Source organism: Protopterus annectens, chromosome 8.part1 (assembly GCF_019279795.1).
Source record: "Protopterus annectens isolate FY-2018-M chromosome 8.part1, PAN1.0, whole genome shotgun sequence".
Lineage (NCBI taxonomy): Eukaryota > Metazoa > Chordata > Ceratodontiformes > Protopteridae > Protopterus > Protopterus annectens.
In genome coordinates, this window is record NC_056742.1 from 404,581,215 (window position 1) to 404,594,054 (window position 12,840).

The following is a 12,840-nucleotide window of genomic DNA, read 5'->3' on the forward strand; positions in this document are numbered from 1 at the left end:
CCAAGTGATATAAATATTAATGAATGAGAAAGGAAAGGGCAACATGTACAACAGTGCAAAATTCTCATATTCACAGGATCCAGAATCAGCAAAGAACATACATTTTCAGCCATTTACAGGATTACAATGAGTTTTTAAGGATTCACAAAATCAGTTCATTTCAATAATACCAAACAGAATCCTGAAATATTAATATCAAGTAGAAAGAATCACTTTCAAAGTGTAGAGTTTCAAACATTTATACAAAGTTTCAAAATGATCATGTTTATCCAGAGTTTTGAAAGATTTAAGGCTCACAACCAACCAGTGCATACACTTTACACAGTCAACATTTCCTTATTTACTGAGTAGCATAATATGAAAGATTCTTACCATAGGAGTTGACTTGAAAGAGGACCCTCTTTGATGGTTTCTTAAGTATATCATATCAACCATTCATAATTCAGCACTCTTTCAGCAAAATCTCATACTCAAAAAAATCTATGTACAGCTGGTCCTACTCACACCATGATTAAACTTACTCACTATGCAACTGCCCATTACCCACCACTACCAGTCAACAGATGCATGCTAAACATCCCACAGCACTTTTCAACAAAAAACATGGGCGATGTTTCTAAAATACAAAAACGTGTTATACCATGTATAAAAAAGGGGAAAAACACAATGATCAATATCATCAGTGATCAAAAGGAAAACTGAAAAAAAACAAGGTATGGATAGTTTCCAATCCTCAAAAGGAAAAAGCAGTAGAGTCTCACAGGTGTCCAGACAAAATTGTCCATAGTTATAGATGTAAAATAAACACCGAGTACACCTCCCAAAAAAGGTCAACAAATGCTGTGGTGTATCTAAGTCAAAAAACGGTATTCTTTCTTGTCCTTGACAGCTATAGATGTGCATTTTGGGGAGTAAATAGAGAGGGCAGGGAAAGACAGTGACTGGAAAGGTCAGGATCTCATTCTGGCCATGAATTCCATCAAATGCTATGGCACCACTTTCCATGTCATCTACCAAAGGCTTTTTAGAAAGTGTCATGTGTGCTTCTGAAAGGCAAGCTGAAATCACTAGTATTAGCCAAAGATGCCTGTGGGACAAAATTAGGAACAGTGGGGAATACAATCATAAAATGTACTTTCAGTCTCTGGAATTCATCGTAAAAAACAAAACAGCTCATTTCCAAAAGACACGTGACTATTTGTGCAAAGAGCTAACATACCAGGTAAGAGACTGCTCATGAACTAAGCAAGTGGTTAAGCTTCAGGAAATAGTAAATTTTAATTAGTAAGTTGAATTGTACTACCTGAATAAAGGCAGAAAACACCATTTGCTCTGGCAAGTTGGGAAGACAGCACCCAATGCAAATCAGAATTATTAAATATACTGAGCAAATACAAAATAACAGCAATGACATGTGACTTGCCTAATCCTTCCCTGTGAAAAGTAATTTATGCAGTCAGTCAATTCTGGTTTTGATTGCAAATTTCTAGCTTATCAGATAAAAATAAATCACTTACATATAGATTATCAGGTAAAGAGAACAGGATGCAATAGATTCTGCAGTACCCTAGACTGCATCCCCTTGTGAGAGAGACATCACCAACAGAAATCTGCTGCTAAGGCAAGCAGGAAGTCACTCAGGATGTGACAGCTTCCTCTGGTTTTTTAACTACTAGAAGCTTTAAATATTGTTCTTGCCAGAAAAAAATGAAGACAGCCAAGGTTACCAGTAGTGCAAAAACCAACTGATGAAACTCTCCAGAGCTTTTGTGACTTTACATCATTTCCTTACTGACTTCCTGCAATCTGTGACAACATCCCTGAAGGTTTAGGCTGCCTTCTGGAGCACAGCATTCTCTGTACGCCTAATAATGCATACTACGCAGATATTAGTTCTCAGAGTAATCAGGGGGTGAAAAGAGCTGCCAGTACATCAACAGTGTCTCTCCAGTCTGCAAATTAGCATGGATTTCTACATATGTGCAAATTTATTAAGGTTTCATACCCTTCCACACTACAATATATACTCAGGGACTGTTTTACATGGCAGGAATTTGTTCAGGCTTACACTGATTAATCACATTTTCTTTCCTTTTTTTTTTTTTGTACTGTAGCAGTCTCTTCAACCAGAAAACCTTACAGCTGTTCCTTTTTTTTTTTTTACTGGTGCCTAAATCCATCCCACAGCACCCTGCCTCCTGTAAGGTAAACAGGGGTCTATATGATCATTTACAAAGAATGAAAGGTACAGGATGCAAACTGTTTTGTGAAGGTAGGGAAACGGGGGGGGGGGGTAACGATACATGGGTTAGTCAGACTACGTCACGTAAATGTGTTGGTACAGTTAGAAACAGGACATAATTAGCTACTGGACGTTCAGGACAGGAAAGTTTGGTCATAGCAAGCAAATGCTGGGCCACATGGCAAACTAATAAAATAAATAAACAGTAGCACTTTCCCAGATGTATCACTGTTGCATTTTATGGTCCTATTAGTACTGCAAGGATCAAGTAAAGCAAAAGGCACTTTTACTATGATGCATTATTATTGTACCAGATTTATTTATTTGTATGTCACCTCTGTAAATAATCAAGCTACATGTAACAGTTCATTTCCAGACCATAGCCAGGGAGGATATGTAGTGTTATAAATAGAAACACAATATCCACTCACATAGTAGTACCATTACCAAGATTACATTAGTAACTTGGTAAGAGGCACTGTCACGTGTAATGCAAAACAATAGTACTGCAAGGCTATTATATTACAAGTGTGAAAATGTGTTAAAACAATACTACTACTACTACAAGGATATTACATCACAAGTGTGAAAATGTGTTAAAACAATACTACTACTACAAGGATATTACATCACAAGTGTGAAAATGTGTTAAAACAATACTACTACTACAAGGATATTACATCACAAGTGTGAAAATGTGTTAAAACAATACTACTACTACAAGGATATTACATCACAAGTGTGAAAATGTGTTAAGACAATACTACTACTACAAGGATATTACATCACAAGTGTGAAAATGTGTTAAAACAATACTACTACTACAAGGATATTACATCACAAGTGTGAAAATGTGTTAAAACAATACTACTACTACAAGGATATTACATCACAAGTGTGAAAATGTGTTAAAACAATACTACTACTACAAGGATATTACATCACAAGTGTGAAAATGTGTTAAAACAATACTAGTACTACAAGGATATTACATCACAAGTGTGAAACTGTGTTAAGACAATACTACTACTACAAGGATATTACATCACAAGTGTGAAAATGTGTTAAAACAATACTACTACTACAAGGATATTACATCACAAGTGTGAAAATGTGTTAAAACAATACTACTACTACAAGGATATTACATCACAAGTGTGAAAATGTGTTAAGACAATACTACTACATGGGTACTACATGACAAGTGTGAAAATGTATTAAAACAAAAGGGAATCACATCACAAGTGTGAAAATGTGTTAAAACAATACTGCTACAAGGGTTTCACATCATTTATTTAATTTAAGTTTGATGACCGGGGAAGTCCACTGGGCCAAGAAGAGCCCATTTTCAGTGGAGGCCTGGAGAGAAAAGCTCCACAATAATTGCAAGTTACATTTCACATGTTACAAAAGGACATAGTTCATACAGCTAATTAAACATTTACAGATAAGCTCCATGACATTTGCAATTGGCTTGTCACAATGTTACAAAAAATGAAAAGACATAATTCAGTACAGAAATTTCAACATTTACATAAAGTGTGGTGGTGCTGCGGTAGCATTGCCGCCTCACAGTAAGACGTTGACCTGTTCGATTCTCAGCTAAAGCGTCTTGTGTGTGGAGACACGCGTGAATGGGCGTACCTTCGTTGAAGGTTGTGTGTCAGGCTGGCAACTCGGTACGTAAAAATCAACTGCCAATCATTAGCGGACCGGAGTTAACGCTGTGGCGACCCCTAACCGGGAAAAGCCAAAAGATACAACAACATAAAGTGAATATTTTTGTTATAAACTCAATTGTAGGTTTAACATTTCAAAATATATACCTACCAGCCATTAGTAGGTTAGGAAAATATTATGCATGGAGAGGGTAATAGTATATTTGAGATTGGAGAGTATAGTACAGTAGATATTAGAGAGAAAATTAGTTTTTAGTAGGAGAGGGATTGTTTTTGGGGGACTGAAGTAATAATAGAGGTAGTTGGATGAGTCCGTGCAAGGTGGAATGGAGGGAGAGGGTTAAGTTGGAGCGTGGCAAGGGCATTCCCATTTGGAAGAAAGATGAGAGAGTAGCTGAGATTTGTAATTTGTATGGTTAGGTAGGTTTCGTAGGTGTGTGGAGAGAGAGTTCCACTGTTTAGCTAAGGAGTGGGACAGCAGTAGATGGCCAGGATGTCGTGCAGGTTTGTGGACCTGAAGGAGATTTTGGTTTTTGGATCTGAGTGAGCGGTTGGGAATGTAAGGTTTTAAGGAAGTAGCAGGAGCTGGGCAGTTGGCAGGTTTAAAGATAAGCTTGTGGGCAATGGTGAGTTGTAGGTAACTGAGGAAGTTGGGTAGTTCAAGCCAGTTGAGGGTGAGGAGGGAATGGCAGTGGTGGGATGAGTTTTTTTGAATTGGTTGCAAATTTGGAGATCTTGTGGTTGCAGGATTCAAGTTTGGACTGAAGGCCAAGATGGAGATTGGTGAAAAGAGGGGCACCATACATAAGGAAGGGGAGTAGGAAGGTGGATGCAAGAGTATGACGGGTAAAGGGGCTTAGGAAGCAGTTGTGCCTGTAGAGGAGACCTAACTTTTGGTGGGTTTTCTTGACTGCGGAGTGGATGTGGGTGTCAAATTTTAGTTCTTCATAAATAATAATGTCAAGAAGCTTGGTGTTGGGAACAATTTCAAGGAGGGTGTTGCTTTGGCTCTGTATGGTGAATGTGGAGTTGTCAATGGCGTTTTTGGTAGAGGAAAAAAATATTAGTTTGGTTTTATTTGCATTTAGTGCCAGATCGTTAGACTGCATCCAGGTTTCTGTTTTGGAGAAGGCTAGTTGGGTTTTTGCTAGGAGCTTGGAGGGGGAGAAGGCTGAGCAAATGATTGTTGAGTCATCTGCATATTGGATGATAGATGAGTCTGGGATGGATTAGTAAAAGTTGTTAATGAATAGGTTGAAGAGAAGAGGGCCAAGAACAGAACCTTGTGGGACACCTGTGGGTGTGGGAAGGAAGGGGGAGGTTGAAGTTTTCCATTGGACAGTTTGTTGGCAGTTTGACAAGTAGCTGGAAAACCAGGTGATGGTGGTGGGAGAGAGGTGTAGGGTGTAGAGTTGGGATATACGTAGGGTGTGTCAGATGGTGTCAAAGACCTTTGACAGATCTAGGAATAGTGTGGATACGAGTCGCGTTCGAGACTTATGGTTTCAAGAAAGGAAAAAAGCGCAGTCATAATGGCCAGGACAGAAGCCATGTTGGGTAGGGGATAGGAGATTGTTTAGTGTTAGGTGTGCTAAGAGTTGTGCTTGTATTGTTTTCTCTAGTATTTTAGAATGACAGGAAAGGATGGCAATAGGCCTGAAGTTGGTGGTATCAGTATTTTTCCACCTTTGCAGAGGGGGATGATATACACATGGCACCAGATAGAAGGGACTTGTGATTCTTGTATGGATGTATTTATAAGAATAGAGATGGAATAGGCGATGCTGTCTGCAGATTGTTTGAGGAAGATGGGTGGAATGTTGTCGGGTACATTGCGACAGGGTTTGAGTTTGAGAAGTCTTTTTATAGTGCTTGTGGGGATGGGCTTGAGGCAGAAGGATGTGGAGGAAGGTTGATGATTGGGATGGTGGTTGGGGCAGGAGGGGGTGGTGGTGGTGAAGGAGGTGGGGGTTGGGAAGGAGGCTGATAGTTTAGCTGTGCAGTCTATGAAGAATGAGTTGAACTGACTGGCTGTTTCAAGGTTGTAGAGGTTGGGGCCTGGGCAGGGGTTTCTTTGTTGCCAGGATGCAGCATGGATGAGATGGAGTCCCAGAATTTTTGGGGATTTGAGTGCAAGGACTGGAGTAGTGGGCTTTGCAGTCTTTACTTATTAGGTTTTTTTGCGGAGTTTCATAGTTGTTTAGACCCTAGGAGGGTGTTAGGGGTTTTATGTTTTTGATATTGTTTCCATTTTTGTCCCTTTGGTGCAAGGCTAGTTTAGTATCTTTTGATAACCATGGGCAGGGATTGGTTTTGATGCGTTTGGTTTGGGGGGGGGGGGGGCTTGCTGATTGAGAAGAGTTAGGAATGAGTGGCTAAAGTACACCTTCCGGGAGGAGCAGCAGTCGCCAAACAGAAAACAATCAGTGAGAAGGTTAACAACTACAGAAATAGGGTAGCCTATTGTTTTTGTTTGAATGTTACCTTTCTGTTTGTTTTTATTATTTATGCACCAATGGGGAGCTGCAGTCACTGAGAAGTAGGAAAATAATGTAGTTATGCCAGGGGGGTTAGAAAGGGACATGCAGTAAGTGCACACTACTGAGGGATGCCCGTGGGACACACAGAAATGGAGTGTAGTCAGGCAGAGGTTTTTAGTATTTAAAGATTGCGCCGCAGCTCAGGGGAGGAATAAGTAAACTCTCAAGAGGAAGAGGGAGGGAGGGATTAGACAGGATCGACAGGGCTGGGAACCTTACAATAAGATTATGATAGGAGTCTGAGAGATTGGGGGGGCTAAGAGCCGGGGCTTGGAGAAAGCTGTGAGAAAACAGGTTTGACAGAGCTAGGAAACTTACACTAGAATTATGTTAGGAGAACAAGAAAAGGGGGGGAGGCTATGGACCAGAACTTGGAGAAAGCTGTGAGAAGAGAAAAACAATCAACCAGCCTCCCCAGGTCAGTACCTAAAGGTGTCTGTTTATCTGTGTGACTTCAAAAGCAGATTTAGTAGAACATCAGGGCAGTAGAATATAAAATAAATGTAAAGCTTTGGGAAACTGTATATATTTGTTACAATAAACGGGAGAATAAAATATAACAATATAAAAGAAATGTGATATACAAGATAAATACAAAATAAGAATATAAAATAAATGCAAAGCTTTGGAAAAATATATATATTTGTTACAGTAACTGGGAGGAAAAAAAAGGGGGGTCCAGTAGTGTGCACAGCAGAAGAATCAGTAGGAATATCATAGAGAGAAGATTATAATAGACCTACACTGCTCACAGTCTGCTGATAAAAGTAGAACTTGCAGTGGCTTTTACTGGTTTGTGCAGGGTTCCACTCTCCGTGTTATTGTATGCAGGCAGGTTTGTGTTTCACAAATGTGAAAATGTGTTAAAACAATACTTCTACAAGGGTATTACATCACAAATGTGAAAATGTGTTAAGCATGTTAAATAAATACAATCATTGTGAGAACTGTGCTTCCAGCAGCAGTGTGTGTGTCAAGTCACAAGAATTTCATTTAACCATTGCACATTTAGGCATTACATATAAATACAGTAAACTCTCAGTTAACCAGAAGTCAAGCAACAAGCAAAAAAAAAATAAATAAAAAATTAGAAGAAATACAGTACAATTTTCATGTATTGCACTTTCTGCCATCCCCCCCCCCCACACACACACACACAGAAACATACATTATGTTTTTAGAGTTTTAAAAAGGAGGTTAGGAATAAATTCCCTTTCTCCCCAACTTGAGGACAAGTCAAACCAAACAAATAGTATAGGGTACAGTACTAGTCAGGCCTATTTTAATAGTAACTCTCAAGCAACCAGAAACTACAGTTATCTGGCATCTACCAATCCCCATGGGTGCCGGTTAACTGAGAGTTTACTGTACTTACTATCTTGTGTTTAATCAGAAACAATATGTTTCATTGTATTATAATAATCCTTTTACAAAGCAACACCTTCTACCATCTTAAGTGCTTTAAAAGTACAGACACTGCTGCTTCTTTCTGCTGTTCACTTGATACATCATTTCATAGCTCGAAGTGTAGCAACTAAAAGCTCTGGATCACACAAGTGCGCAGACTTCGGTTACCGATTATATAACAAGCACATGTGAATCTAGTGTTTTGCAGAGGACTTTTTGAGCAATAAACTAGCTGGCATCCCTACTGATGGTTTTAAACAGCTGGAAAAACACAGGAAAATTTGGCCACACCATAACCTATACAGGAGCAGGCCATGCCTCTCAACTGTACAGATTTTCATAGAATATCCAGATTTTCGCCTCCTATATTTGGCTTGTCATAAAATTTGTGATTTTTTATGGCAAATCATTGAGGACTGAATTCACTAAATAATGACAGTCATTTGAGTTTGACTTCATAACCTTCAAAACTGCATAGTAACACAAGACCTTTTATTTTCTAGCAACGTTGTAAGCTTATAAGAGCAATATTTAAAATGTGTCCCTAATTTGGGTGTTTTGTCCCCCCATTTTTGGCTCTGTCAAAATATTTTGTGCTAAGAGTTTGAGAGCTATGGAGCAGGCAAGGCAGCTCACTGAACAGTGCGCATTGGTGTTGGGGGGTGGGGGGGGGCTGCCCTACAAGCAGCAGCAGTTGTAAACCACACTATCCTACAAACACACACAACACAGGAAGGGACTTGTCTCCACACAGACATACAACATACAATACAAGAAGAGAATAAGGTCCACAGTGTCCAACTGCATTCCTCAAAAAATGTGCATTTCATAATCCCAATCTCTGCTATCTCAATCACACTGGGAATGCACTGTACTTTGGTAGCACTGTGAGTTACCCTAGATGATTTTTTTTTATAAAGTTAACCCTTTGGTCTAGAAAGATTAGAGTATCAAAGTTAAGCCCATTCTCCTCCTCAGGCAGGATAACTATTTTGTTCTTGATGACTAACCATCAGTTCAGTTACAAGTTTTGCTTCCAGATTCTGCCTTCTGTTCCATACCCATTGAGTTAGAAAGTTGACTGCACCTTTAGACTATGATACTTTCCAATCATATACCAGCAAGTCAATATCTTCAGATGACATTTCTGGAATGACCTGCCTAAACCTCAGTTTGATTCCACCCCCTTTCATTTCTCACCTTACAATATGGCTGGTTCCACTCAGTGTTAGGTGTTACCTAGCAGGGGTAATCAAAGTATTTATGTTTATGCAAAACATCTAAAAAGACCTTCCCAGTTCACAAATATTGTTTACTTCACTTTGTGTTAAAAAAATCCTCATACTTTCTTCAATTTCCAATGGGTATTGACAAATCCCTACAAAAGTACTTTTACCTGATGCTACATTTGATGCAAATCCTTTTTTAACAATATTTAAATAAAGACAATCAAATATAATCCAACTGACCTGGTGCCTTAAAGGCAAAAAGTAGAAACGTCAGCTTGTCTGCCAGCTGGATATCTAGAAGAATAGCATTTAATCCTTAGAACAGATCTAGAAAAGCACATGCTTCACTGTAGTAAGACTACTAATATATACAGCAACAATTCTTCCACTCCACTGTTCCATATTGCTACTTGTACATTACACTATCCAAAGTATGTACACTAGCCTTATTTTATACCATCTTTCAGTGACAAAACTCTGTTGCAACTTTGACGTAGACATTCAGCATATGTTTTAAACTCCCGGTGTTGGCGTAACTCTAAGATTTTCCCTTATCTCTTCATAAATTGATGGGACTTTTCTTATCCAATAAAATGTATACTTCTTAAACTCACCTAATATTTAGTAACTGGCTCTAAGTGAATTCCACTAGAAGTAAAAAAAATCTCTTGTTTTTCCCATAAAACTGACTTCAGTTCTTATAAAGACGTTAAATAAAATATTCATTGGCCCTGCTGCAGAATGTTATATTCACTCTATTTATATTACTGTTCATTTTATGATATAGTCTTCCAATTTCCATTTAAAAGGGAGGATAGAGTAGGTTACCACAGATCAGTATAGACTACAGGAGAAGAGAATGCTCTTGATATAGCAAATTTCATATCAGAATACAGTACTCACAAACTCCTTGTAGCAAATCATTTTTTATGTTATAGGAGGTTACTAGGCTAACGGCCCTACAGCCTTTTTCAGCTTAGCCATTCATGATCCACATTTCCCGATTATCAATGACAATGGATTAGAACAACTTTGGTATATGCCTGTGACTTAGGGCATCTACAAACTTCCCCTGTCCATTTTAAACACAAACTGATGTGCATGTTTTAAGAATCTGGGCCCAAACGCAGTGGCGTGGATTTGCTGCATTTGCTAGTGGATTACTAGCATTCAAGCATGCTTCTAGTTCACAGACATCAGCCCAGGGCTGCAATGTTTTTGTTTGTTTTGTTTGTTTTTCAAACACCCTTATTGAGTTATCAGTTGTGACATAGGCAAATTTACATTCACATACTCTCCAGAGCTGCAATGTTGTCTGCGAACATCTGAAGTTGTGAAGCAGCCTACCACCTTACTGGCGGACTAACATCCTTCTGTTACATAACATCTCAGGTGGTAATTCACAAAGACTGTAAAAACCAAGGAAACGTCACCTCTGTGGCTCTACTTGATAGGGGCACAGGAAAATAATTTTCTTGGGTGGCGAAAGCCAGGGTACCTTTTTGGCTAGGCTTGTATAGGCCCTAGGGCCGATAGCCTAGTACCCCACCTATGAGATTTAGGGTGGCCTAATGGTTAAGGTGTTTGCCTTACAAACACAAGGTGCAGGGTTTGAATCTCACAAGGGATAATTGGCTAGGCTTAAAATGGCTCGCAAGGGCAGTTAGCCTAGTACTAACATATGAACATAGTAATGGGATTTAATATTTGGTTCACACAGCTTATCTAGATCTCGCCAAGGCTTTTGACACCATCCCCCACTCTGGAATTATAGATAAGCTCACTAAACTAGGTATAAACCCCTATGTCACAAGATGGGTTGCCAACTGGCTCACGGACAGAACCCACACTGTGAAAGTAGCGGATTCCAAATCCGACATCAGACCAGTGACAAGTGGAGTACCACAGGGTTCAGTCCTGGGTCCTCTCCTGTTTGGTATCTACTTCTCTGAGGTGCAGGCCAACACGGAAGGTCTTTGGCTAACAAAGTTTGCAGATGACTGCAAACTAGGAGCCATAATCAAAACTCCTAACAATGTGGACAAACTAATGTAATGTTTGTATTTCACCTAATGATAGTTTGGTGACAAACTACAAAAGGGCCTCACTGAGACAGATACCTGGTGTCAAAGCCATGGCCTGAAGCTCAATGCCAAAAAGTGTATTGTCATCCCCTTTGGTAAAAACTCTGTACCCATGAACTACCATATAGCTGGTAGTCTACTTAATGCCAAAAATGTGATAAGAGACCTTGGGACACAGGTGGACAGTAGTCTCTCCTTTGATAATCACATCGCCACAGTGGTCAGGAAATCCTTCTACGTGGCTCATCTCATCACAAAAGGATTCTCATCCCGAAAAAAAGAGGTCGTTTTTCCCCTCTAATCGCTCATTAGACCCATTACAGAGTACAACGCCCCTTTTGGTATGTACCTCACAAGACATCTACAACAACTGGAAAGACCACAGAAATACCTCACAAAGAGGATTACTGGCCTCAAACAGATGCCCTATGCAGACCGTCTCAAAAAACTACAGCTTTACTCCATTGCATATCGCCTACTCAGGGGCAATCTCTGCCTAACATACAAAGCTATGTCAAACCCAGAGCTGTTGGACATGCTCCACTTAAAGAAATCCCAATCCCTCTGAGCTACATGCTCTAGGAACCTAAAACTTGTCACCACAATAAACAGAACATGCTGGAGGGATAGATTCCTGTCCCAGAGACTTCCCATACTCTGGAACAGACTACTTATCTATGTCAAACAGAGCTCCTCATTAGCACTCTTCAAGAAAAATCTTGATGATCGGATGGGAAATGGGAAATTCACCCCGGGGGTCACTTCTGTGGCTCTGCTCGACAGGGGCACAGGAAAATAATTTTCTTGGGTGGCGAAAGCCAGGGTACATTTTTTGGCTAGACTTGTATGGGCCACAGACTTCCCATACTCTGGAACAGACTACCTATCTATGTCAAACAGAGCTCCTCATTAGCACTGTTCAAGAAAAATCTTGATGATTGGATGGGAAATGGGAAATTCACCCCGGGGATCACTTCTGTGGCTCTGCTCGACAGGGGCACAGGAAAATAATTTTCTTGGATGGCGAAAGCCAGAGTACATTTTTTGGCTAGGCTTGTATGGGCCCTAGGGCCGATAGCCTAGTACCTACCTATGAACCTATTTACTTCAGAACTGAGCTAAATAACAGACTATCACCAAACTATATGGAACATCTCTTACAAGTACCTCTGGAACTGTTACATGACACTTCCAGCTGAAGTTGTTAGAACTTTCTAAGAAGAAGCCGAAAACACATAAAAAGGCTCTGAAAAGATCCAGGAATATAAGCTTCCAGTCAGATGACACTTATCTGTAGCCCTCAAGATTGCTTTCATGCTGAATAAAAGCAGGTTCTATCCCATATCCAGTTATGAAACTATGTTGCATAGCAGACAGGGTGGCCATGAGTAATGAGATATTTAAGTGCATAATGGAAAATGAGGACACCTTAGGTTGCCACCAATTAGAATTTAGCAAATTTCCGGAACTTCTCATGTTCAGAGATGCCCTTGATGGTAGGTCAGAAATGCTTTTAAAACAAAACAACTTTGAAGAATCAAATGTGATGAGGTCATTCTATAGGAGTCATTGTCAGTCCTAAAGCCAAACATTTTAAGTGTGATTGTTAAATATTTTACTAAACAAACAGAACTACTAGAAATCTACTTGGCCAACCTC

At 39.6% G+C, this 12,840-nt stretch overlaps 1 protein-coding gene across 4 annotated transcripts in view; it reads right to left on the minus strand.

Moving 5' to 3' along the window:
* Positions 1–12,840, minus strand: part of ZNF423 (zinc finger protein 423) — a 1,297,648-nt gene that overhangs the window by 1,162,253 nt on the left and 122,555 nt on the right. Inside the window, exon 1 of one of the 4 annotated variants that reach the window (XM_044081971.1) lies at positions 1,518–1,662. The exons of the other annotated variants lie outside the window; for them this stretch is intronic. The gene's annotated coding sequence lies outside the window, so the exon portion shown is untranslated. Of the gene's footprint in view, positions 1–1,517; positions 1,663–12,840 lie in introns of those variants that run through there. 4 annotated transcript variants of the gene reach the window in all.